Below are 27,791 nucleotides of genomic sequence, written 5' to 3'. Positions count from 1 at the left end.
ACTAATTATGTCTATATATCCAGCATTCACTTAGCACTTATTAAATATCAAGCACTTCACATGCATAATGTAATTTCACTCTCACAACCAACTAATGAGCCTAATACTTTTACTATCACCATCCTTAGGGAATGAGAAACAGAGGCCACATAGGAAGTGATGAAGTGGGGATTCAGATTCAGGCAGCCTTACGTAAAGAGTATGAGCTCTTATCTACTCATTTTAAAGGTTATCATCTCTTGACTTTTCATCAGAGTGATAAGGGAAAATATGCATATTTGCTGTAATATAAATTCAAAGATGTTATGATTGCATAGTTAGTTTTACAGACTGCATTCTGGAATTTTCCCTTTTGGGGCACTGACACCTAAATAAACACACTTGAGTTCCTGCATTTCAGGTATTGCTTAGAAAAATATATACGCATTTGCAAAATTTCTTTGCAGAATGCTGCAGCTGGGGTAATTGAGAACAATTACCGTGAACCAATGGAGATGACCTTAAAGTACTTGAGCACCAGATCTCAGCTCTGTCAACTAACAGCTCTGTCAACTAACAATGTGCACCTGGGCGAATGTGTCATATGCTCTCTAATCTGTGACGTCCTACACAGTGCTTAATTCATTGCAGGGATTGTCTGTCTTCCAGTCTGTGTGTCCTCACACACAGGACTTATCTCCTCCTGATTGTTGCTCTGAAGAGGGGATTTTTCTTTCTTTAAGGAATCTCATACTTTTCCCATGCATTTTGAAATTTTGGAGTTTTGGAGAACCCATTTTTAGTGGGGCCTTTGCTCTGTTTCATATTATTTTGTTTTTGCTTTTCACAATCCTAGTAACCAGCTAGGCAAAGGAAAACAAAGTAGTGAATTCAGTCAGCACTCCTAACACTTGAAGGATTAGCATTAAGTCAAATATTTCTTAATTTATAATAATAATAATGGTAGTAAATTTTCATGGTCTATTTTTAATGACCTGTGATAACATTTTAGGGCCCAAATGTATTACCTCTACATAAACTTAATAGAAAACACAAGGCAGACCAGATTAGACACAGGAGGCTGGCTATCTAGTCTTTGGACCTCAGACATATACAGAGGAAAGGATACTGAAAAATCATAGAACATTTCCTTCTCCTTAAAGTTTCTTTGGTCCTGCAATATTCTCTAGTAAGTAAAAATATTTTTTACAAAGTATATTACATATAGTATGGTACAATATATACTAAGTAAAGTTTTGGAGCTTGACATACCTGGGGTCAAGACTTTGGGCAAATGATTTCGCCTCTGTGAGACTTAGTGTTCTTTTCTATAAAATGGGGCTACTGCATCTTATTATCCCCCTCCCACTTGCTGACCCTGAGAATTAAATCAGAAAATGCCTGTCAGTCTCTTAGATTAATGCTTGACAATTGGTATGCCAGGGGTGGCTAGAGGTGTCTTTCTTGCATGTCAGTTTTGCAAAGAGGAATCAAAGTTGTTTGGGGTCCAATTAAAAATTATTGTAAGCAAAGGACACTTTAGGGAATTGTAACTGAGGGAATCAGGGAATCACCTTCAGAGTAGCTGTATGACTGCTATAGATTTAAAGACCCCCAAATGGCTCATGGTTAGAGAGGGGAGCTACCTCTCCCTAGTCAACTTTCCTGACATAATCAAGATTTTCATAGCAGTCAGAGTTACCCACCCACAAGGCAAAAAGGGCAGGAAAAAAATGGCCCTAAAAATAGGCATTCCTTCCCCAGGGTAGGAAAGCCTAAACTGTAGTAGATGATTTGCTGGAGGCTCAGTGTGAACAAGTATGAGAGTAAAAAATGACTCCAGCGATACACAGTCTTGAGGGGGCCTCTCTATTGTGAGTTTTCCCTCTAGGAGCTCCACCAGGTTCTCACAGTGAAGACTGGAGAAAAATCTCCTGCTTTGGTCAGGGAAAGGGAGAAGCAGCCATTCTGAAATATGCCCAGAGCATTCCGTTCTTAACAAGGCCTTCCCTCAAAAGAAATTATTTTACCTGAGTCTAACATACTTGAGTTTCATGAGAGCATAACTGACCTGGGGGATGGGAAATATACTTCTCCATTCCTCTCCAGTCTTTTTTGGTTTCCCCTAAAGGATGTGGGACTGAGAAGCATTTGTAAAGGTCACAGCCTATGGGTAGGCTTATTAAAAGACTGAGACCTAACCATAGAAATATAGAATACTTGCCTCTCCCCATCAGTAGAAGTCTATTTGCCATGGGTCTTTTTACCCAATACATTATGTCCAGCTTTCACCAAAAAAAATTTACAAGGCATACAAAAGGGAAATTAACAAAACACAGTTTGAAGGGACAGAGCAAGCATCAGAACCAGACTCATGGCGGCAATGCTAGAATTATTAGACCAGGAATTTAAAACTATGATTAATATGCTAAGAGCTGTAGTGGAAAAAATAGACAGCATGCAAGAATAGAGGGGTAGTGTAATCAGGGAGATAGACATTCTAAGAAACAATAAAGAAGAAATGCGAGAAATTAGAAACTCTGTAACACAAACGGAGAATGCCTTTGATGGACTCCTTAGTAGATTAGGCATGTCTTGAGGAAAGAATCAGTGAGCTTGAGAATATATCAATAGAAACTTCCAAAAGTGAAAAACAAAGAGAAAAAAGAATGCAAAAACACTAAATGGAATATCTAAGAACTGTGGGGCAACTACAAAAGGTGTGCCTTACAGATAATGGGAATGCCAGAAGCTGAAGAAAGAGAGAAAGGAACAGAAGAAATACTTGAAGCAATAATGACTGAGAATTTCCCTGAATTAATGTCAGACACACCAAACCACACATCCAAGAAGCTCAAAGAACACCAAAAGATTCTAAAAAAGAGTGGATATATATGTGTGTGTGTATATATATATATATGTATAACTGATTCAGTTTGCTGTACACCATTAACACAACATTGTAAATCAACTATACTCCAATAAAAATTAAAAAAAGAACACCAAGTAGGATACACGCTTTAAAACAAACAGACAGACAAACAAAAGCTACATTTAGCCACATCAAATTAAAACTGCACAAAGTCAAAGATAAAGAAAAAATCTTGAAAGAAGCTAGAGAAAAAAACAGCTTACCTGTAGAGGAGCAAAGATAAGAATTACATTTGACTTTTCTTCAGAAACCATATAAACAAGAAGAGAGTGAAGTGAAATATTTAGCATTGATCGAAAACCCCACTAGCCTAGACTCCTGTATCCATTGAAATTATCCTTCAAAAGTGAAGGAGAAAGACTTTCTTAGATAAACACAACTTGAGGGAATTTGCTGTTAATAGATCTACCTTGCAAGAAACGTTGAAAGAAGTTCTTCAGAGAGAAGGAAAATTATGTAGGTCAGAAACTTGTACCCACATAAAGATAGGAGGAGCATTAGAAAAAGGAGTAAGTGAAGGTAAAATAACTTTTACTTGTATTATTCTTAATTGAGCTAACAGATAACAGTTTGTTTAAAATTATAATAGCAACAGTAGATTCCATGGTTATAGTTTATGGGTAAGTGAAGTGAATGACAGCAGTGATACAAGGGATGGGAAGGGTGAATTAGGAGTACTTTGTTTAAGGTAATTGCTCTACTCATGAAGAAGTATAGAGTTATTTGAAAATGGGTTTGGATTGGGTTTGTGAACGTATATTGCAGAGTCTAGGGCAACCACTAAAAAAAGTTTAAAAAGAAGTGTAATTGATAGGTTAAACGGCATCACATAAAATGTTCAACTAAAACCACAGAAAGCATAAATACAGAAGACAAAATAGAAACAAAACACAACTGCAATGAATAGAAAATAGTAGCAAATATGGTAGATAGTAATCTAATTATGTCAATAACCACTTAAACCTTAATTGCCTAAAGACACCAATTAAAAGACAGACTGTCAGAAGGGATCAAAAAACAAGACCCAATTATATGTTGTCAACCAGAAACCCACTTTAAATATGGAAACACATATAGATTAAAACGAAACTTCTGAAGAAACATATACCATGCTAACAGTAGTTAAAAGAAAGCTGGAGCAGCTATATTAATTTCAGACAAAGTTGACTTCAGAACAAGGGTAATTATCAGGGATAAAGAGGGGTATTATGTAATGATAATGGAGTCAGTTATCTAAGAAGACATAGCAATCCTGAATAGATAAATCCATAGAAACGGAAAGCAGATTAGTGGTTGCCAGGGGCTGGGGTGGGGGTGGGGAGGGGAGTGACTGCTTAATGCCTTTTAATTAATTAATTAATTAATTAATTTTGGGCTGTGTTAGGTCTTCGTTTCTGTGAGAGGGCTTTCTCTAGTTGTGGCAAGTGGGGGCCACTCTTCATCGCAGTGCGTGGTCCTCTCACTATCGCGGCCTGTCTTGTTGCCGAGCACAGGCTCCAGACGCGCAGACTCAGTAGTTGTGGCTCGCGGGCTTAGTTGCTCCGCGGCCTGTGGGATCCTCCCAGACCAGGGCTTGAACCTGTGTCCCCTGCATTAGCAGGCAGATTCTCAACCACTGCGCCACCAGGGAAGGCCCTGCTTAATGCCTTTGAGGTTTCCTTTTGGGGTGGTGAAATGTCTTGGAATTAGGTAGTAGTTGAACATTGTGACTGTATTTAATTATATTCATTGTATACTATAAAAAGGTTAGCATTTCATTTTATGGTATGGGAATTTTACCTCAATAATAAAAAGCATAAAGATGCAACAAAATTATGTATTTTTAAAATACTATCTATTGAGTAATTATTACTAGATCAGTAATTGCTTGACATGTGTTCTTTCTCAGCCCATCTCTTGTCCAAGGTACACAATAATTGACTGATTGTAGGATATTTCCTCCCCCAGGCACTGATTTTGCCTCAGGATCCTTCTCAGTACATACTCCAGGAAGTCACTATCCAAAAAATAAATTAAAAATTCTGACTTTGGGCCAGGACGACCTTTCCCATTTCACCCTCAATCCCACTTCCTCTGCTAGGTAATACATGACATTCCACAATTAAGGCTTCACTCTTTTTGGTCTTTGACCTTTGTTAAATATTCCACTGGGGATGTGTGGCAGGTTGGGTTCCCAGGAATCAGACTCAAAGACAAAGATTTGGGTATAGGTGGTCTAATGGGAATGACCTGGAAGGGAGGAGAGAAGTGGGATTGGACAGAGTGATAAGCTGATCTATGATGCACTTGCAGCGGAGGCTGCAGCTGAGCCCACAGAGCGCTCTGGAGCTGGGATGATACCTTGGAGGTACCCTAAAATGAGGCAAAGACCTTGTATCCTCCCATGAAACAGTCACTGGAGGCACTGGGTTGCCTCTAGGCAAGAATTGTGACCTTGAACTTGGATAGGTAATTCACACAGATGGATTGTGCTGAGCTGGCAGTTGGGGAAGTAAGTGTATTGGTTCTAAAAGGAAGATCTGGGTGGCAAGCTACCACAGAGATGCACCAATTTTAGTTGCCAGCTAAATTTATACATCAGCATGAATGAATTTAACCTCATTATGGAAGCAGGGAAAGCAAGCGAGCACACCAAGGGCCCAGGAGTGGGATGGAGGGTTACGGAGAAATACTAAGGATGCCGAGGAGAATTTGAACGTTGCTCTAACATGAGGTAGCAATGTTCTCCAAATTCATTTTCAACTCTTTTGTCCTAATAAAAACAATCTGTATAATACTGCTTTGGGATGGATCATGAGAGTGAACTTTGAGATTGTTATTTGTAGGAGAATCTGAATCTAATTTTATACTTGTGGGGCTTCACTTGCCTGTTAGTTTCAAAAGTTTGCCCCTCTGGAAAATGGTCTTCCCAAGAGTCAAGAAGGCCAATTGCCAGTTTTCACAACCAGTCTACAGCCAGCTCGTGTGCTGGTGAAAAGAGCTCCTCCCAGTAGGCAGGGTGTACTTAAAGGAGGATTATCGAGGAGTTGGAGAGTTTTTCACTGCAATCTACTTTAACTTCTTGTTGCAGTTACTGTATAACAAACTCAGTGGTGAAAAACAGCCATTTATTATATTCACAGTATCTGTGGTTTGGGTATACAGACAGGGCCCAGTGGGTATAGCTTGTCTATGCTGTGTGATGTTTGGAGCCTTGCTTATTAGCTGGAAGACTCAAACAGATTGAGACTGGAACCACCTGAAAACTTGCTCCCCCTCATGTCTGGCAATGGATTCTGCACGTAGGCTTAGACCTTTGCAGGACTTTTTGCCAGAACACCTACATGTGCTTTCTTCATGTAGCCCAAGATTATACATAACATTGTGGCTGGGATCCAAAGGTGCGAGTCCTCAAAGAGAGAGCGAAGTAGAAGCTTCATGCATATTACACCTAGTTTCCAAAGTTCTGGCATCACTTCGGCCATGAAATAGCTTGGGCGGTCACAGGCTCCTGCTCTGATGCAAGGGGAGGGAGTACAGACCCCTCCTCAGTGGGAGGAATGTCATTCCCACTGTAAGATGTGGATGAGATAAATATATTGGTGTAGCCATCTTTGAAAAAGCCTGTCACTTTCCCTTTTTCCTATAGACTCATTCTTTCAGTTTCCACAGAGGAAGACATTTGGTCTAATATTCACTTCCAGAGAAATGTAATTTGAGATTGGAGCCCCTGGGATGATAGGGGGATAATACACTTATTTTTGTAAACTAGAATCTTATTCTGGTGACTCTCATATATTTTTTTCTTTTTTTTATAGCTGTCCTGGAAATGCAAATCCTAGATTCTACTGAGAAAAATTATTTCACTTTCATATTTATTTTGACTTTCAAAATTGCTGATCTTAAGTGTGACCAAACAGAAAGCTGGGATATTCTTCTTAACGCTTTCTCAAAAGTTAGGAAGATCACCAGGAAGTTGAGTGTCTAAAATGCCTTCACCACACTATTGCTTATGAACTCCAGATGGCCTGGATACAACACTTTTCTATTTGGACAGGGTATACATGTCTCTTGGGAGTGCCACACTGAAGACATTCATTAAGTAATAGTCAATAACATACATTCATTTTTGAGGTTCTGGAAAATTTAGCTTCTGAAGGTAAGAGTGTATGCGTTGTTTAATTGGACAGTATAGACTATGAAAACCAAGGTGATGACATTTATACCTTCCTTGGCAGAAAAACTAGAGCTAACATCAGTATTCACTTGTAATTATCTTGTTTCAGGTACATGTATCGTCAATCCTTTCTTCTCTCATAAGATTATATTCTCTTCTTTTTTTAAAAAATTTAGTCGTTGTCCTATTTTCAATAAGTTGAATCTTGAAAGCTACATTCTGTCCATTTAGAATTAAGTAGTGGTATCAATCTTGATGACTGCATAGTTTCCTTGATGCATTTCAGCTAAGGTGTGGAATAATATAAATAACACTAGCACTTACTGAACATCTCCTACATTCTAGGTATTATGCTAAGCACTTCACATTATTTCATTTAATCTTCACAACAATCCTGAGTTCTGCATTATTACTCTTTGCACTTTACAGATGAGAATGTTGAAGTTGACGAAAGGGAAGTAACCTGTCCTGGTGAAGCTGTTTCAACTCAGGTTGAATCCAGAGCTTTCACTTTTTACCATTATACTATAGAATGAATAAAAAAATAATTTGGTTTTGAACTTTTTTCATGACCAAAGAGATTATGTTAGTTATGTGAGGAGCTATTGTGTGTGTGTGGGGGGGGGCGGAATGTCATTGCCATGTCATCTTTTTTCTTTTTTAAAAAATTTTTATTGGAGTATAGTTGATTTACAATGCTGTGTTAGTTTCTGCTGTACAGCAAAGTGAATCAGTTACACACACACACATATATATATATATATATATATATACACTCTTTTTTAGATTCTTTTCCCATACAGGTCATTACAGAGTATTTTTTTAATGTATTTTAAATTTTTTATTGAAGTGTAGTTGATTTACAATGTTGTATTAGTTTCTGGTGTACAGCAAAGTGATTCACTTATATATATATTTTTTCAGATTCTTTTCCATTATACTTTATTACAAGATATTGAATATAGTTCCCTGTGCTACACAGTCGGACCTTTTGTTTATTTTATATACAGTAGTTTGTATCTTCTAATTCCAAACTCTTAATTTATCCCTTCCCTCACCTTTCCCCTTTGGTAACCATAAGTTTGTTTTCTATGTCTGTGAATCTGTTTCCATTTTATAAATCATTACAGAGTATTGAGTAGAGTTCCCTGTGCTATACAGCAGGTTATTATTAGTTACCTATTTTATATATAGTAGTGTGTGTAAGTCAATCTGAATCTCCCAATTTATCCCTCCCCCCATCCCCTGGTAACCATAAGTTTGTTTTCTACATCCGTGACTCTGCTTCCATTTTGTAAATAAGTTCATTTGTACCCTTTTTTTAGACTCCACATATAAGCGATATCATGTGATATTTGTCTTTCTGTGTCTGACTTACTTCACTCAGTATGACAATCTCTAAGTCAATCCATATTGCTGCAAATGGCATTATTTTTTTCTTTTTTATGGCTGAGTAATATTCCATTGTATATATGTACCACATCTTCTTTATCCATTCCTCTCTCTATTGGTGGACATTTAGGTGTTTCCATGTCCTGGCTATTGTAAATAGTGCTGCAATGAACATTGGGGTGCATGTATATTTTCAAATTATGGTTTTCTCTGGGTATATGGCCAGGAGTGGGATTGCTGGGTTGTATGGTAGTTCTATTTTTACTTTTTTAAGGAACCTCCATACTGTTCTCAATAGTGGTTGAACCAATTTACATTCCTACCAACAGTGTAGGAGGGTTCCCTTTTCTCCACACTCTCTCCAGCATTTATTGTTTGTAGATTTTTTGATGATGGCCATTCTGACCAGTGTGAGATGATATCTCATTGTAGTTTTGATTTGCATTTCTCTGATGATTAATGATGTTGAGCATTCTTTCATGTGTTTGTTGGCAATCTGTATAGCTTCTTTGGAGAAATGTCTATTTAGGACTTCTTTGTTTTTCTTGATATTGAGCTGGATGAGCTGCCTGAAAAGTTTGGAGATTAATCCCTTGTCAGTTGCTTCATTTGCAAATATTTTCTCCCATTCTGAGGGTTGTCTTTTCTTCTAGTTTATGTGTTCCTTTGCTGTGCAAAAGCTTTGAAGTTTCATTAGGTCCCATGTGTTTATCTTTGTTTTTATTTCCATTTCTCTAGGAGGTGGGTCCAAAAGGATCTTGCTGTGATTTATGTCATAGAGTGTTCTGCCTATGTTTTCATCTAAGAGTTTGATAGTGTCCGGCCTTACATTTAGGTCTTTAATCCATTTTGAGTTTATTTTTGTGTATGGTGTTAGGGAGTGTTCTAATTTTATTCTTTTACATGTAGCTGTCCAGTTTTCCTAGCACCACTTATTGAAGAGGCTGTCTTTTCTCCACTGTGTATTCTTGCCTCGTTTATCAAAGATAAGGTAACCATTTGTGTGTGGGTTTATCTCTGGGCTTTCTATCCTGTTCCATTGATCTATATTTCTGTTTTTGTGCCAGTACCATACTGTCTTGATTACTGTAGCTTTGTAGTGTAGTCTGAAGTCAGGGAGCCTGATTCCTCCAGCTCCATTTTTCTTTCTCAAGATTGCTTTGGCTATTCGGGGTCTTTTGTGTTTCCATACAAATTGTGAAATTTTTTGTTCTAGTTCTGTGAAAAATGCCATTGGTAGTTTGATAGGGATTGCATTGAATTTATAGATTGCTTTGGGTAGTAGAGTCATTTTCACAGTGTTGATTCTTCCAATCCAAGAACATGGTATATGTCTCCATCTATTTGTATCATCTTTAATTTCTTTCATCAGTGTCTTATAATTTTCTGCATACAGGTCTTTTGTCTCCTTAGGTAGGTTTATTCCTAGATATATTCATTTTGTTGCAATGGTAAATGGGAGTGTTTTCTTAATTTCACTTTCAGATTTTTCATCATTAGTGTATAGGAATGCAAGAGATTTCTGTGCATTAATTTTGTATCCTGCTAGTTTACCAAATTCATTGATTAGCTTTAGTAGTTTTCTGGTAGCATCTTTAGCATTCTATATATATAGTATCATGTCATCTGCAAACAGTGACAGCTTTACTTCTTCTTTTCTGATTTGGATTCCTTTTATTTCCTTTTCTTCTCTGATTGCTGTGGCTAAGACTTCCAGAACTATGTTGAATAATAGTGGTGAGAGTGGGCAACCTTGTCTTGCTCCTGATCTTAGTGGAAATGGTTTCAGTTTTTCACCATTGAGGACAGTGTTGGCTGTGGGTTTGTCGTATATGGCCTTTATTACGTTGAGGAAAGTTCCCTCTATGCTTACTTTCTGGAGGGTTTTTATCATAAATGGGAGTTGAATTTTGTCGAAAGCTTTCTCTGCATCTATTGAGATGATCATATGGTTTTTCTCCTTCAATTTGTTAATATGGTGTATCACACTGATTGATTTGCATATATTGAAGAATCCTTGCATTCCTGGGATAAACCCCAATTGATCATGGTATATGATCCTTTTAGTGTGCTGTTGGATTCTGTTTGCTAGTATTTTGTTGAGGATTTTTGCATCTATGTTCATCAGTGATATTGGCCTGTAGTTTTCTTTCTTTGTGATACCTTTTTCTGATTTTGGTATCAGGGTGATGGTGGCCTCATAGAATGAGTTTGGAAGTATTCCTCCTTCTGCTATATTTTGGAAGAGTTTGAGTAGGATAGGTGTTAGCTCTTCTCTAAATGTTTGATAGAATTCGCCTGTGAATCCCAGATTATTTTCTTAAAGATTGTGCCACAGTTTTATACTGCCATCCTTAGAGTATGGATGTATTGTGTTCCCAGTTTTGTTTTGTTTTTTTAAAGATTTTTGTTTGGTGCAGACCATGTATTTTAAAGTCTTTCTTGAATTTATTACAATATTGCTTCTGTTTTATGTTTTGGCTTTTTGGCCGTGAGGCATTTGGGATCTTAGCTCCCCGGCCAGGAATCGAACTCGCATCCCCTGCATTGGAAGGCAAAGTCTTAACCACTGGACTGCCAGGGAAGTGCCCTGTTACCACTTTTGAATATGATCATTATATTTTAAATATGGTTGGCAGTATACTGCTTTCATAAGACACTGCCAGAACAGTTTTGAAGCTTTGTTTTGGATATTTTCAGAACAGTTTGGGAGTTTACCACTATTTTGGGGAACTCAATGAATATGCTCCATCTTTCTTGAGGCAGGATGGTTGGGGTTGATGGAGAAGCCTAGGACTGAGGTTCTGAACTCTGAAAGCTCATACAAATAGTTAAAGTCAAATAGGGTCTCTAGATCTTACGTACCTAAAAATGGTTATGGGACTTAGGAGAAGTAGACTGGATGACTGTCTGAAGTGTTTTCCATTTTAAGGCAGATATCTTGTATTCACTAGAGTCATTTAGGACATTTAAAGTATTTGCATAGCTGACAAAGTGAGAGCATGACTGACTGATGTAAAAACTTCCAGTCAGCTCAGTCAGAAATCATGTTTCCTTCAGTGTTGATTGAACTGACTTCATATTCCAATATCAGGTGGTTCAGAGACAGCAATACATTTATAGATGTAAACAATATATATATATATATATATTTTTTTTTTTTTCTGTATGCGGGCCTCTCACTGTTGTTGCCTCTCCCATTGTGGAGCACAGGCTCTGGACGTGCAGGCTCAGTGGCCATGGCTCACGGGCCCAGCCGCTCCGCGGTATGTGGAATCTTCCCAGATCGGGGCACGAACCCATGTCCCCTGCATCAGCAGGCGGACTCTCAACCACTGCGCCACCAGGGAAGGCCAACAATAATTTTTAATGTTTACTGAGTACTCAGTATATGTCAAGCATGATTCTATGTACTTTGTATCCATTTAGCTTATTTAATTCTCACAATAAGCCTTATGAGTTGGGCACTATTATCACTCTCATTTTAGAGAAAATGAGGCACACTGAGCATAAGTAATCTGTTTAAGGTCACACAGCTAGTGGAGGATAAGGCCTTTAAATTTAGGCAGGAGGAATCAGGAGCTTTTGTTCTTAGAAACCACTTTCTGCCATTTAGATTAAGAATAGAGATAAGGCTGATAATGATGAGGAGGAGGGTGAGTAGGATAAGAATTTTTATGATGAAAATTTTTATCATTAGCTGCTATTGTTGACTACTTATCTTTTCCAGACACAATACTTGAAGATTTACCTATATTTATCTTTTTCTTGTGTAATCCTTATATAAACTCTGTGAGATAGATAAATGTTTTCATTTTAGAGGTGAGAGATCTGAGTTAATTGACCTTTCCAGTTCACACAGGTAAGTTGTGGGTGAGTTGGAATTCACTAAGAGTACATAGATGGAGGGCTACTTACTCCAGAGTTCATGCTGCTGCCTTAAGTAGGATGACTCTCCCTCTCTGAAACACCACCTGAAGCTGAAGCTTTAAACATATGTGCTTCTTATAAATTCTTGTAAAAATTATAATAACGATATTGATACTCAGTCACACTCTGTTTGTACTGAGGACAGAGATTTGAATGTAAGAACCAAATTCACTAAATGGATTGTCTGTCACAGAGAAAATCTTAGATCTTGAAGTTAAAATGTCAGGTTCTGTCTCTGAAGATTTAATGTAATGATGAAGACCGAAAGTGTGTATCAAGTGCCTTGGAATCATCACTTATTCTATTTCTATAATGCACTTAGAATCCTAGATTGCCAGAGCTGGGAAGATATCAGAGGTCATCCGGTTCAACTTTCTCATTTTATAGGTAAAAATCAAACAACTAAGCAAACCTATAATGACTTTAGAGCTTAAATGCTTCTTTTAAGATTCTTCTGTGTTTCTTCTAAGATTCTTTTAAAATTCTTACTTAGAAAAATAAATTTACTCTACATTGAACCTGGTTACGCAAAATATATATTCATTCATATGATAAAATTAGATTCTGAGTGACTACTTCCAGTTCCACCAAGATGGAGTAGCCTTATTCCTCCTGGTCTTGCCTCTTACAACTAAAAATCCCTAACATAACACAATGATCAAGAGTAGGAAGATTCTGAAAGGTGGAAAGGAGGCAGATTGCATGGGGATCTGGGGACTGGAGGAACAGCACGGCAGTGAGTACTCTGGATTTCTTTATTGTCTCCTGCATATCTTGGAGAGGGTGGTACAGAGAACTCTAGCCAAGAACAGACAGTAGGCACAATAAAAAAAAAAAGCTCCATGAAGATCCTGTTTCCCATAGTGAAAGGACTGTAAAAACAGTGACCTAACACAATGGAAAACTTTGACTGTACCCACCCTACTCTAGTCAAACACCAGTGGAAAAACCTATCCCCTATGGTTTCAATGAAGCTGAGTAGGGAGCTGATATTCTCCTCAGCTGCCTCTCTGCTGAAGTGGGTGGTGCACTCCCATTCCTCTGCTGTGCACTGTCATCTGGGACAAACGGGATGCTGATCTTTCATTTCTCTCACAGCAGACATAGTTGGCTTTGCTTTGATTCTGCTGCAGAGTAGTGTCAGCAGTACTTATCAATTTTCCATACTCCACCCAGCAGAGGCAGTTGGAGCCCTGATTCTCCTGCCAGCACAGCATTAGTAGAGGTTAGCCGAGCTGAGCCTCCAGCCTCACCAGCATCAGAAAGACTTAATGAGGCAGTGTGAAGTGGAACTAGATACCACTAGGCTTCAGTCCCACTGGTGTCGGTAGGGGTTCAGTGGGAAGATACCTGGCATCAGCAAGACTGAACAAGGTGAGGCAAGCCAGGGCTAGTCAACACTCCACTTTCCTGCCACTTCTGATGTCAGCTGAGCCCAGTTGGAAACTGAATCTCTGCACCCAACATTAATGGGGTTGAATGATGTGATGGGAGGTGAGACTGATTGGTATTCTGTTTCCCTCTCTCAACCTGCCATGGCATCGATGTGGCCCAGTGAAAGCTGAGCTTCAATTTCTACCCTGAAGCCAACAAAACTATGTGACTCATCCTTTATCAAGGAGCTAAACTTACATCCCCAGTAAAAAGCAATGCGATTGTGTAAATTTGTTCCCCACTTTCTTTTGAGAAGATGTCAGAGTTGCTGAAGGGGAAACTGAACTTACATCTAAAAAGCAATCAGAAGCAAGGAAATAATAAAAATAAAAACAAAAACCAAGGAAATTGAAAGCAGGAAGCAATAGAGAAAACCAATAAATTAAATAATGATTTTTTGAAAAAATCTGTAAAAATGGTAAACCTCTAGCAAGACTGACAAAGTTAAAAAGAGACAGTATGCACATCACCAATATCAGGAGTGAAATAGAAAATATCACTACAGATCTTGTGGCCATTAGAAAATAATAAGGGAATATGATGAAAAACTGTATACAGATAAATGCAGACTTAGAAGAAATGGACCACATCCTCAAAAACCAGAAATGATCAAAACTCGACCAACATGAAACAGATATCATAAGTAGTCCTATGACCACTAAAGAAAATGAATTTGTGATTAAAACCTCCAAAAAAAGAAATCTCCAGGCCCAGATGGTTTCACTGGAAAATTCTGCTATAGCATTGGAAGTTCTTACCAGAGAAATAAAGAAAAAGAATGGAAGGAAGGAAGAAAGGAAGGAACTAAATAAAGGCATAAAGATAGAAATGGGGAAAAAAGCCTGACCCTTTGTGCAGATGATATGATTGTCTACCTACAGAATTGCAAGTTATATACACAAAAACTTCTGGAACGAATAAATGAATTCAGAAAAGTCACAGGATACACACAAAATATCAACACACAAAAATTAGATATATTTCCGTATGCCAACAATGAACATGTTGAAAAAAATTAAAAACACACAATTTACCATAGCTCCAAAGAAAATGAAGTATGTAGGTTTAACTGAATGAAATATGTACAGGATCTGGTGCTGAAAATTACAAAATGATAATAAAAGAAATCAAAGACCTAAATAAATGGAGAGGTATACCATATTTGTACATTGGAATCTTCAGCATACTAAGAATATCAATTCTCCCCAAATTTCTATAAAAATCTCAGCAAGCTTTCTTTGTGGATACAAACATTCTAAAATTTATATGGAAAGGAACAGACCTCAGAATAGCTAAAACAATCCTGACAAAATAAAGTTGGAGGAATTACTCTAGTCGATATGAAGGCTTACTACATAGCTACAGTGATAAAGACAGTGTGGTATTGGCTGAAGGATAGGCACAAAGATGGACAGAACAGAATGGAGAACCTAGAAACAGAAATACAAAAATATGCCCCAATGATTTTTGACAGAGATGCACAAGCAATTCTGTGGAGGTAAGAGAGTCTTTTCAACAAATGGTCCTAGAGTAATGGGACATCCACATGCCAAAAAAGGAAAGAAAAAAAAAAAAAAGAAGAAACATCAACCCCTACCTCACACCTTGTTAAAAATTAACTCAAAATGAATAATGGACTTAAATGATAAATACAAATTTCAGAACTATAAAATTTTTAGAAAGTGAAAGAAAATATTCAGAACCTTGAACTATGCAAAGAGATCTTAGATTTAACAAGAAAAGCATGGTCCATAAATCAAAAAAAGTTATAATCTGGACTTCATCAAAATTAGAACTTTTGCAGTACAAAAAAAAAAAACCCTTGTATGACCTTGTAATGACAAGGTAGAGGCTGGGAGATATTTGCAAACATACTGGACAAATGATTATTATCTAGAAAATATAATGAAATCTCAAAACTCAATAGCAAAAAACAAATAATCTCACTTCTGGTTCTGGCCCAGCATTTAAGGAGCTTAGAAGTTGCCCCTTCATCTTGACAAATGACAAGATGAAGAAACTGAAAAATCAACAGCTCTTCTTAAATCCTTCAGAGAGGGAGGTCACAGGCCAAAATGCAACATCCAAAGTTGTAAAGACAGACAGGAAGATACAGACCATCATATCATACAGAAGCAGAAACTCACAGGCAGAAACCTCTGCAGGAACCAGTACAGAGGTAGGAAAATCTGAACTGCAACTGACAAATTGCTGGAGAGTCAGTGTGGACAAGTTTGAGAGTTAAAATTTCCAGGGGGACCCAGTCAGTGAGGAGCCCCCAAGCTTTTGTCAGTTTTACCTCCGGGAGCTCTACCAAGTCTTCACAGTGAATGTCAGATAAAAATCCCCTCCTGCTTCCAGAAGAGGAACCATTTAGAAATATAACAGAGCATTCTGTGCTTCTTAACAAGGCTGCCCTCAGGAGAAGCTATTAACCAGAGCCTAATCTGGTGGACTTTTATCAGAGACTAACCTATCTGACGGAAGGGAAATAAATACCTAACTCTAGTCAGCTCTAGCCGTTCATGTAGGGGAAGGGAAATGCTCAACTCCAGCCCCCTCTAGTCACCACGTCCCACCTAAGGGGGCAGGGGAAACTGAGAAGTGCTGTGAAATTCACAGCCCAGAGGCGCAGGCTCACTAAAAGACTGAGACCTAATTACAGGACTGTGGAAACCATCCCCTCCCCCAGAGGCCTTTTTACCCTGTATGTTCTGCCTGCCTTTCAACCAAAAATCACAAGGCACCCTAAAAGGCAAAAGCAAAGTTTGAAGAGACTTAAAAAGCATCAGAACCAGAGTCAGATATGGCAGTAATGTTGGAATTATCAGACTAGGAATTAAAAAAAAAGAAGCTATGATTAATATGTTATGGAATTTAATGGAAAAAGACAACATTTAAGAACAGATGGATTGGGGCTTCCCTGGTGGCGCAGTGGTTGGGAGTCTGCCTGCTAATGCAGGGGACACGGGTTCGAGCCCTGGTCTGGGAGGATCCCACATGCCGCGGAGCAACTGGGCCCGTGGGCCACGGCTGCTGAGCCTGCGCATCTGGAGCCTGTGCTCCGCAACAAGAGGCCGCGATAGTGAGAGGCCCGTGCACCGCGATGAAGAGTGGCCCCCGCTTGCCACAACTAGAGAAAGCCCTCACACAGAAACGAAGACGCAACACAGCAAAAATAAATAAATTAATTAATAAAAACTCCTACCCCCAACATCTTTAAAAAAAAAAAAGAACAGATGGATAATATAAGCAGAGAGGTGGAAATTCTAAAAAGAATCAAAAAGAAAGGCTAGAGATCAAAAATACTTTAACAGAGGTAAAGAATGCCTTTGATGGGCTTATTAGTAGACTGGACATGGCTGAGGAAAGAATATCTGAGCTTAAGAACATGACAGTAAACACTTCTAAAACTGAAAAGCAAAGAGAAAACAAACAAAAAAAGCAGACTATTCAAGAACCCTGAGACAACTACAAAAGATGCATAAATGCATAATAGGAATATCAGAAGAAGAAAGGAACAGAAGAGATATTTGAAGCATGCTGTAAGACAATGTTTATGTTCTCCCCACATTCATATATTGAAATCCTAACCCACGATATCATGCTGTTTGGAGCTAGGGACTGTGGTATACTGTTAATAGTTCTTTCAGCCTTCCCCAAAGGGACCTACAGCCTTTTACCAAGGTCACAGTACACTGGGGGAAAAAAAATCAAGCCTTTCAGGGACTACTGGACACAGGCTCTGAGCCAACATTGATTCCGGGAGATCCAAATCATCATTCTGGCTCACCAGCCACAGAAGGGGCTTATGGAGGTCAGGTGATCAATGGAGCTTTAGCTGGGTCAGTCTCACAGTGGATCCAGTGGGTCCTTGAACCCACTCTGTGGTTGTTTTCCAGCTCCAAAATGCATAATTGGAATAGGCATACTTAACATTTGGTAGAATCCCCACAATGTTCCCTGACGTGTGGAATGAGGACTATTATGCTAGGAAAGGCCAAGTGAAAGCAATTACAACTGCCTCTATCTAGGAAAATACTAAAGCAAAAGCAGTACTGCATCCCTGAAGAGATTGCAGGGATTAGTGCCATCATTAGGACTTGAAAGGTGTAGAGGTAGTGATTCTCACCACATCCCAATTCGAGACTCCTACTTGGCCTGTGCAGAAGACAGATCTTGGTGAATGACAGTGGATTATCATAAGCTTAACCAGGGGATGACTAACTGCAGCTGCTGTGCCAGATGTTGCTTCATTGCTTGAGCAAATTAACACATCCCCTGGTACATGGTATGCAGCTGCTGATCTGGCAAGTGCTTTTTCTCCATCCTTGTCCCTAAGACCCACCAGGACATCATATGACATTAGGGAATTGCAAATTAAGACAACAGTGAGGCCTTCCCTGGTGGCGCAGTGGTTGAGAGTCCGCCAGCCGATGCAGGGGACACGGGTTCGTGCCCCAGTCCGGGAAGATCCCACATGCCGCAGAGCGGCTGGGCCTGTGAGCCATGACTGCTGAGCCTGCGCGTCTGGAGCCTGTGCTCCGCAACGGGAGAGGCCACAACAGTGAGAGGCCTGCATACAGAAAAAACACAAAAAAAAACAAAGAAAAAAAACAACAACAGTGAGATACCACTACACATCTATTAGAATGGCCAAAATCCCAGACACTGACAATGCCAAGTGCTGGTGAGAATATGGAGTAACAGGACCTCTCATTCTTTGCTGGGAGTGCAAAATGGTACAGACACATTGGAAGACAGTTTGGTGGTTTCTTACAAAACTGAGCATACTCTTACCATATGATCCAGCAATCACTCCTTGGTATTTACCCAAAGGAGCTGAAAACTTATGTCCACACATAAACCTACACGTGGATGTTTACAGCAACTTTATTCATAATTTCCAAAACTTGTTAGCAACCAAGATATTCTTCAGTAGATGAGTGAATAAATAAACTGTGGTGCATCCAGACAATGTAATATTATCCAGTGCTAAAAAGAAATGAGCTATTAAGGCATGAAAAAACATGGACGAAACTTGAATGCACATTAGTGAAAGAAGTCAGTCTGGCAAGGTTACATACTATGTAATTTCAACTGCATGGCATTCTGGAAATGGTGAAACTATGGAGACTGTAAAAAGATCAGTGTTTGCCAGGGATTGGGTGAGGGGGATAAATAGGCAGAGCACAGAGAATTTTTAGGGCAGTGAATTATTCTACATGATGCTACAATGGTGGACAAATGTCATTATGCATTTGTTCAAACCCATAGAATGTACAACACCAAGAATGAACCCTAATGTAAACTATGGACTTTGGTGATAATGATATGTCAGTGTAGGTTCACTGGTTTGTAATAGATGTACCATTGTGGTGGGAGATGTTGATAGTGGGGAAGGGAGTGTACATACAGGGCATACGTATGTGAGAACTCTGTACTTTTTGCTCAATTTTGCTGTGAACCTAAAACTTCTCTAAAAAATAAAGTATATTAAAGAAATCTGAACAACTAATTAGATAATGGGCAAAATGCATGAACAGATGTTCCACTAACAGGATATACAAATGACATGTGAGCACGTGAAAATTGTACAACATTAGCCATTAGGGAAATAAAAATTAAAAACAATGAGATTTCAGAATGTCTGAAATAAAAAACTGTGACAGCAGCAAATACCAATGAGGATGTGAATAAACTAAACCACTCATACACAGGTGGTGGGATAGACCACTCAGATAGCTGGTGGGAATGTATAATGGTAAAGTTGCTTTAGGAAACAATTTGACAGTGTCTTTAAAACACTAAACATGCAACACAATCATAAGAACACAGCAGCGACATTTCTGGGCATTTATCCTCAAGAAAGGAAAGTGTACTTTCACACAAAAACCTGTACACAAATGTTTAAAGCAGCTTTCTTCATAACAGCCCCAAACTGGAAACAACCTAAATGTCCTTCAGTGAGTCAATAGTTAAACAAACTATGCTGCGTCCATACTTTGGAATACTACTTAGCAACAAAAAAAGGAATAATATATTGATACATACAGCAATCTAGATAGATCACCAGAGTGAAAAAGCCATTCTCAAAGGTTACAAATCATATTATTATATAAAATTTTTGAAATGGCAAAATTATAGAAAAGGAGAAAAGGTTAGTGGCTTTCAGGGGTTCATGAAGGGGTGATAGCAGGAGAAGGGTTGATGTGGCTATCTAAGGGCAACATGAGATATTGTTGTGGTGATGAACTGTTCTGTACTTAGACTGTAGCAGTCTCAGTGTCCTGGTTGTGATAGTGTAGAATAGATTTGCAAGATGTCACCACTGGAGGAACTGGGTATAGGATATAAAGGAATTTCTCTGTATTATTTATTACAACTGCATGTGAATAGAATATTATATCAAAATAAGACATTTAACTAAAAACATGGTATGTAACAGTATTATTCCCAATTGCCAAAAGGTGGAAGCAACTCAAAGTCTCATCAAGCAATGAATGGATAAACCCAATGTGGTATATTCACAAAGTGGAATATTGTTCAGTCATCAAAAGAAATGAAGTACTGATACCTGCTACAACATGGATGAACTTTGAAAACATTATGCGAAATGAAAGAAGCCAGACACAAAAGACCAAATACTATATGAATGTGCATTTATATGAAATATCCAGAATAGGCAAATCCATAGAGACAGAAGGAGGATTTGTGGTTGCCAGGGACTTGGGGGAATGATGCTTAAAGAGTTTGAAATTTCCTTTTGCAATGATGAAAAGGTTCTGGAACTACACGGTGGTGATGCTCATACAACACTGTGAATAATACTTAATATCACTGAACTGGTCACTTTAAAACGGTATATTTTATGTGCATTTTATACCACACTAACAAGAAAAATTTGGTAGAAAGTGAGATATCAATATATTAAAATACTTGGGGGGCTTCCCTGGTGGTGCAGTGGTTGGGAGTCCGCCTGCCGATGCAGGGGACACAGGTTCATGCCCCGGTCCGGGAAGATCCCACATGCCGCGGAACGACTGGGCCCGTGAGCCATGGCCGCTGAGCCTGCGCGTCCGGAGCCTGTGCTCCGCAATGGGAGGGGCCACAACAGTGAGAGGCCCACATACCGCAAAAAAAAAAAAAAAAAAAAAAAAATTGGGGGGGTGAGTGAATTATAAAGAATTTTTATGTTCTACTTTTTATGCTTGTGCTTGATGAATCTTTTAAATGAGCATGTATTAATTTTGTTAGCATAAAAACTTAAAGAAATAAATAGCAATGCATGTACTCTAATACTTAAACCTAGCATTCAAGGAAAGTTGGAGTTAGTGGAGTGGAAAGAAGAGAAGGGGATTTAAAACATACTTTTATTATGGAAAGTGACAAAAGCAAAAATCACATAGAATAGTATAATGAACCTCCACTTACCCACTGTCCAGCTTCAATATTCATCAACTCATGAACAATAGTAATTTTACCTGTACCCCCCCTCAGAAAGGATTAGTAACAATTGCTGTGGGGCGGGTGAAAAGAGCATGGGCTCTGAAGTGAGACATCTCTGTATTTTAATCTCAACTCTGGGAGTTCGGACACTTGGGTTAGAATCCTAGTTCTCTTGACTGATCATAAGGGGCCTTGGGCTGGTTACATAACCTCAGTTTCCTCATCCGTCAAAAATGATAATCAAATGTGAGTCATAAATAAAATGACGTGAAAAAAGAAACATAAATATATGATACAGGTTACTGAGTTTATTGTATTGGCTATCTACTTTTTTTAAACAACCTGTATGTAACCTATATGTGTTTCCAGACAACCAGAAATCTGGATTTTTAAACTGAATTTATCTACATATGAGCTTATCAACATATATTTGAACAGAAACCCCATGTCTCAGATGGCCCGAGACAGTCTCCGTTTGCCCCTATGGTGAGTGCAAATAATTGCTAGAGCGTCCTTTCACTCTCAGAGGGTTCCAGTTTGAATAACACATTTCATAGTCAGCATTATATATAGGAAATATTGAAGTTTAAGAAAATGATATTCAAGGAATTAAAAACAAATTGCAATAAAGAAATCTAATAAATGAGTATTATATGCTCTTTAAAAGTGTGGGCTTTTCAGTGTTGATGAATAAGTTTTAAAAAATAAGCATTTTTGTATGTTCACAAAATTTCTCCGATACTCAGACCTAATTTCATTTTGTTTTAGAATAGGTTTTATGATTCTGGGTCATTCCCAGATGACTCTGGTTTGGCGTAAATATAAGGCTTTACAGGCCTTAACTCTTAAGCAGTGCTGTGATTTCATCTGTAATACCTCTGTCTTCCTATTCTGCAAAGGCAGCAGGTTAATTCCCTCATAAGGGAAGGGCTGTTAGAGCCACATGAAGGAGCCCTTGTGGACAAATCAGTTCACTGAATTAACCACAGTGCTAATGGCTTCTCCATTCAAATAAAAATCCAATTGCCACCAGGCATGGCCCTGGTGCCCGACAATTGTAAAGTGTTGTACAATCACTTTTAACAAGCCTGTCTCACATCAACCCAGGGGGCACAAGCTGAACTAGCTAAGCTTTCTTTCTCATAGTAAAATAGATTCATTCATTCAGCATTTTTTGAGTACCTTACATGTCCCACGTTCTATGTGAGGCATTAGAGATACAAAAATGTGTAAGGCAGAGTCAGTGGTCTAGTTGGTCGCAAAGTTAGATGAGGAGTGCAGTTGAACTTACAGACGCTGAGATTTAGAGTTGGTTTCACCAGCTACAAGTATAAATTACAGTTTATCATTTGCTTTCTAGACTCTGCCCTTTATTAATCCATTTTTTTTCAAGAAATACTCGTTGGGCGCCCACTCTGTTCCAGTCACTGTTCCAGGTACTGAAAATACAAGTAGTCCCTGCTCTCCTGGTGGTTATAGCCTAGAAGGGGGGCAGTAAGACACAACACATGAATATATATGTCAGGTGGTGATAAGTGCTATGACAATAAAATAATTCCCAGTGAAAGGGGATAGAACTTGATAGGGGTGAGATGTGAGCTACTTTATATTGGGTGGTCAGGGAAGGCTTCATTCAAAAGAAGTCTTTGAGAAGAGACCTGAAGGGAATGGGACTCGAAGTCAGAGCAGTCCAAGGAACAAAAACGTGTTGGTATATTCCCCCAAACAGCAAAGAGGCCAGTGCAGCTGGAACACAGTGAGCGGTGGGGAGAGTGAGTGGCTTGGGGCAGGAAGTCAGAAGGGTGGAGGCAGGGCAGGCCAGGGAGGGCCTGGAAAGGACTGTACAGAAATTGGACTTTATTTTAAAAGTGTGCTTGGAAGCCACTGGATGGTTTTGAGCGGAAAAGTGATATTATCTGCTTTTGGTTTTTAAGGGATCATCCTGGATGCTTGGTTAATGATTGTAGGCAGACCAGTGAGGAGGTTTATGCAATAATTGAGTCAAGAGATTGATGGTGGCTTATTTGGTTTCTGGACTCAATTCCAATGTGTGGTTTGGACGTTTCCTCCCCCACCAATGAGCAACGCTCAGGACACCAGCTGAGTGTCCTACAATTCAACTCAATTCTGACACTATCCACCAGAGATGGCATCAGATTCCCCAGGTTAAGGGCTCAGTCCTCCAAGACTGCCCTTCGCTTTAGGTGCCAAGAGCAGGCACAGGTGATGACCTGTGCTTCTGACCGACTGGCTATACATCAGAGGTCCCCAGGACCCTTTCCTTGGGTTCGATTAATTTGCTCGAGTGGCTCACAAAACTCACAAAACCTGTTTACTCACTAGATTACTGGTTTATTACGAAAGACATTAAAGGATGCTAGCCAACAGACAGATGAAGAGATACATAGGGCGAGGTCCTGAACAAAGGAGCTTCTGTCCTTGTGGAGTTTGGGGCCTGGCATGGTGGCACATGGAAGTGTTCTGGTTTCTCAACCCGAACCCTCTCTGAGCCCTTTCCTTTTGGATTTTTTGGAAGCTTCATGACATAGGCATGCTTGGTTAAATCATTGGCCATTAGTGACTGATTCAAATTCCTCTCCCCTCCCCAGAAATCAGGATGAGGGACTGAAAGTTCCACCCTCTATATGTGGTTGGTTCCCTGGCACCCCCCCATCCTCAGGTGCTTTCCAAAAGTCACCTCATTAACACAAAGCCAGTAGTGGTGGAAAGGGGCTTGTTAGGAATAACAAGACACCATTCCACCTTTATGGCTCTGATGCATTTGCAGGAGTTGAGAGAGCAGATATAACAAAAGGTGCTCCCACTGCTCTTATCACTCAGGACATTCCAGGGGTTTGGGAGCTGTGAGCCAGGAACCATGGAAGAAGACCAAATTTATATGAGAACTATATTTTGGTCATCTGAATGACCAAGTGCATATTTCTTATAAATCACAATATTGCAGGCTTCACCTAGGATGGTAGCAATGCAGCTGGTGAAAAATGGTTGAATTAGGGGAAAGAATCTGGAAGTAGAGACAATAGGACTTGCTTGACAGATTGGACATTGTTAGAAAACACCTTTTTTTGCCTTGAGCTATTGGAAAAATGAAGTTGCCACTTACTAAGATGGGAGAGACCATAAGGATAGAAGGTTAAGAAATAAAAATCAAGGGGCTTCCCTGGTGGCGCAGTGGTTGAGAGTCCGCCTGCCGATGCAGGGGACACGGGTTCGTGCCCAGGTCTGGGAAGATCCCACATGCCGCGGAGCGGCTGGGCCCATGAGCCGTGGCCACTGAGTCTGCGCATCCGGAGCCTGTGCTCTGTAATGGGAGAGGCCACAACAGTGAGAGACCCGCGTACTGCAAAAAAAAAAAAAAAAGAAATAAAAATCAAGAGTTAGACATTGGTTATATTAGGTTTGTGTTTAGACATCTCATTGGAAGTGCAGAGTAGGCTGTTGACTATATGAATCTAGAGTTAAGGTGAGTGATCTGGGCTAAAGATAAAGATTTTAGAATTGTTAATTTACAGGTGGCATTTAAAGTCATGAGACCAGATATTCAGCAAAGGAGTGAAAGCAGAACCTTGGGAGACTGAAAAAGCATAGCCAGTAAGTGTAGGAGAGAAGCCAGGAGAGAATAGCATCTTAGATGTTAAGTAAAAAAGCCATTTAGGTTGGGAGGAGTGATTAGCTATATCAAATGCCACTTCATGTTTCCATTAACGGTTTACGGAGGGCTCACTCTTCTCTAAACACTGTGCTAGGTGCTTGTGATCCAAAGCTGTACAAAATATGATTCTTGCCCTGGAGGAGTTTATAGTCCAGTGGAGGAAATGGCCAAGTAAGCAGACTATGGTGATGTAGAGTGGTCAGTGCTGAAAGAGTCGTGCACAGGGTACCATGTGAACCTTTGCCTTCCGTATGAATATGTCTTTCCTCTCAAACCTTTAGAGGCAAGTGACTGGCGTGAATAGATATTTTTTGTTAGCATAGTGCATTGACTGATCGCTGCCAGAGATGTAGTGAATGATGTTCCAGGTTTTATTTCCTAAGAGGTGAGTTAAGTATAAGCCAAGTCTCTTGGGAGATATTTTTCTGAATAAGCAAGGTATTGTTACAGTTGTGAAAGAGATTGGTATTCATACTCTTCTACTTCTTATTCAGACTAGAATTATACATTGAGAAAAAGTGTAAAAATATATACTGGTCTAAATATATGGAAACATCAGACAAATGTTCTTTATCTAAAGCAATTGGGGTTCCTTAAGGACACTTTTCTGAGGATATAGGAATGGACCAGCATAATTAGCAATGCACACAACTTCCAAGGGCCGCTGCCTGTTTCCTTAAGCAACTTGACCATTTTGATTCAGTTGACTCAAATGATCAATTCAGTTAAAAATAATCATTTGCTTGACTTTGTTTACTTGTCTGTAAACAAAAACAACCACATCATTGACTTAGTGGATTTGTTAATTTTAATGCCCCTTTTCCCGACCTTCAGGTCACAGTGCATACTTCTTAGTGTGACACAGGAAACCTTTCGTAGATGATGTAGAGCAGAGGAGTTCAGATCATTTACTATAGAGTCAGTTTGCCTCTGTTTGAATCCTGGATCCACTGTTCACTAGCTGGGTGACTTTGGGCAAGTTACTTGGCTTCTCTGGTCATTAGTGTCCTCATCTGTAAAGTGGGGGTAATAATAGTATGTGACTCAGCGGGTTATTGTGAGTATTAAATGTTATTCTGAGCAAGGGATGTAGAAAGTGGTCTAGAGCATAGTGATTGCAATTTAAGTGTTTGCTGTTATCATCTGGCTCAACTCCTCTGGTCTGGCCTCACTGGCTGCCATTTGCAGACATGCCGCCTCCCTCCAGACAACCAGAACTGCTCAAAGAGGAGAGTAGGGAGGGAGAAAACAGCCAGAAGGCTGTTGCAGTGATCCAAGCCAGAGCTGAGGGTGCCAGAGGAGACAGAGAGAACTAGACTGACTCAGATTATCTAGTTTGAAAGTTGAGCTGACAGTATTTCCTAATGGATCACATGTGTATGGAGGGTCAGGAAAAGAAAAGTAAAAAAAAAATGACTCCTACCCTTTTCTGTACAGAAGAAATTAACACAACATTGTAAATCAACTATACTTCAAAAAAAAAAAAACTCCTAGCTTTTTATCTAGAGCAATTGGAAAGAAACAACTTGGTTGGGAGAGGGGCAGGTATTCTGATTAGGACATGTTATGGACTTTGAACATCTCCAAGTGGAGATGTCAAGTAGGCAGTTGGATAATGCACCTGGAATTCAGGGGAGAAGTTAAAGCTGCAGATATAAATTTGAGAATTATCCATATAGAGATAATAATTAAAATGCAAAGCCCTGGGATTAGTGGTGGTTACCTAGAGGCTAATAATAGCATGTACCTTTTAAGACTGTTATGAAGATTCTATGAAAAAACCATGTAAAGTACTTGACACCATTCCTGGCACATAATACGTGTGCAATAAATGATAACTCATGTTATTGTTATACTTATTATTAAGAATAATCTATTGCTAATGGGAGTTTTGGTACACCTCCATTATTTCTTACAGATGTGCCTCCAAACCTTTCCCCTATCACAGGCATACATAGAAAATGATAACATTTGCATAGCACTCTAGGATAAACTTCACTGTCAGAGGCTCTGATTCAGTTCTTGACCAGCTGCCCCAAGGGATGTGGATATCAACCCGGAGTACAATACTGCAACATACTGGCTGGGAAATTCTAGCCTGTAGCCTTAATACTTAAAGTATGGTGTGTGGACCAGAAGCCTAGGCCTCAACTGGGAGCTTGTTTTCTAATGCAGAATCTCTGGCCCACTGAATCTGAAGCTGCATTTTTACAAGCTTCCCAGATGATTCTGTATACCTTAAAGTTTGGGAAACACTGATTTATAGGATGGTTGTGCAACTCAAACAATATTCATTAAAACTGATTACATTAATTGTCAAACTTGAGATGATTATTTCTTTTTTTCTCCTTGCTTTCCACACAATGTATATATTGTGTCTATGATGCAGTGTGCACACGGAGAGATTTGCAGTAGGTTTGTTTTGGCATTGGAGGACTTCTCTGTAATATGGGAAAAGCTCTAGGATTCACTGTTTGCTTAATTAAGTGTTTTCCATTTTACAAGGGCACTTTATACCCACACTGTAGCCATGTCTATACATGATGACTGGCCTGGGACCATCACTTACCCTTACAGCGGTGACACTTTATGTCAGTGTTGGAGTTCATGGTGGGAAACTTGACACCTCACTTGGAGCTACATTAATGGCTGCTGCTGAATTGAGCAAGTTTCATCTGGCCTGGGAGAATGAGTCCGAAGCACAGTGAAGAAACAAGGCACTCTCTCTCACTCACTCATGGGTCTGGCCTGAATCACAATAGTGCATATTGAGGCAAGGAAATTTGGCCATAAGACATTGCAGAACCAAAAGAGGCAGGTCAGGAATCAAAGAGAAAGATCAAAGG

This window comes from Mesoplodon mirus (genome assembly GCF_964341445.2).
Source record: "Mesoplodon mirus genome assembly, chromosome: X".
Taxonomy (NCBI): domain Eukaryota; kingdom Metazoa; phylum Chordata; class Mammalia; order Artiodactyla; family Ziphiidae; genus Mesoplodon; species Mesoplodon mirus.
This window is presented reverse-complemented; position numbering follows the sequence as displayed.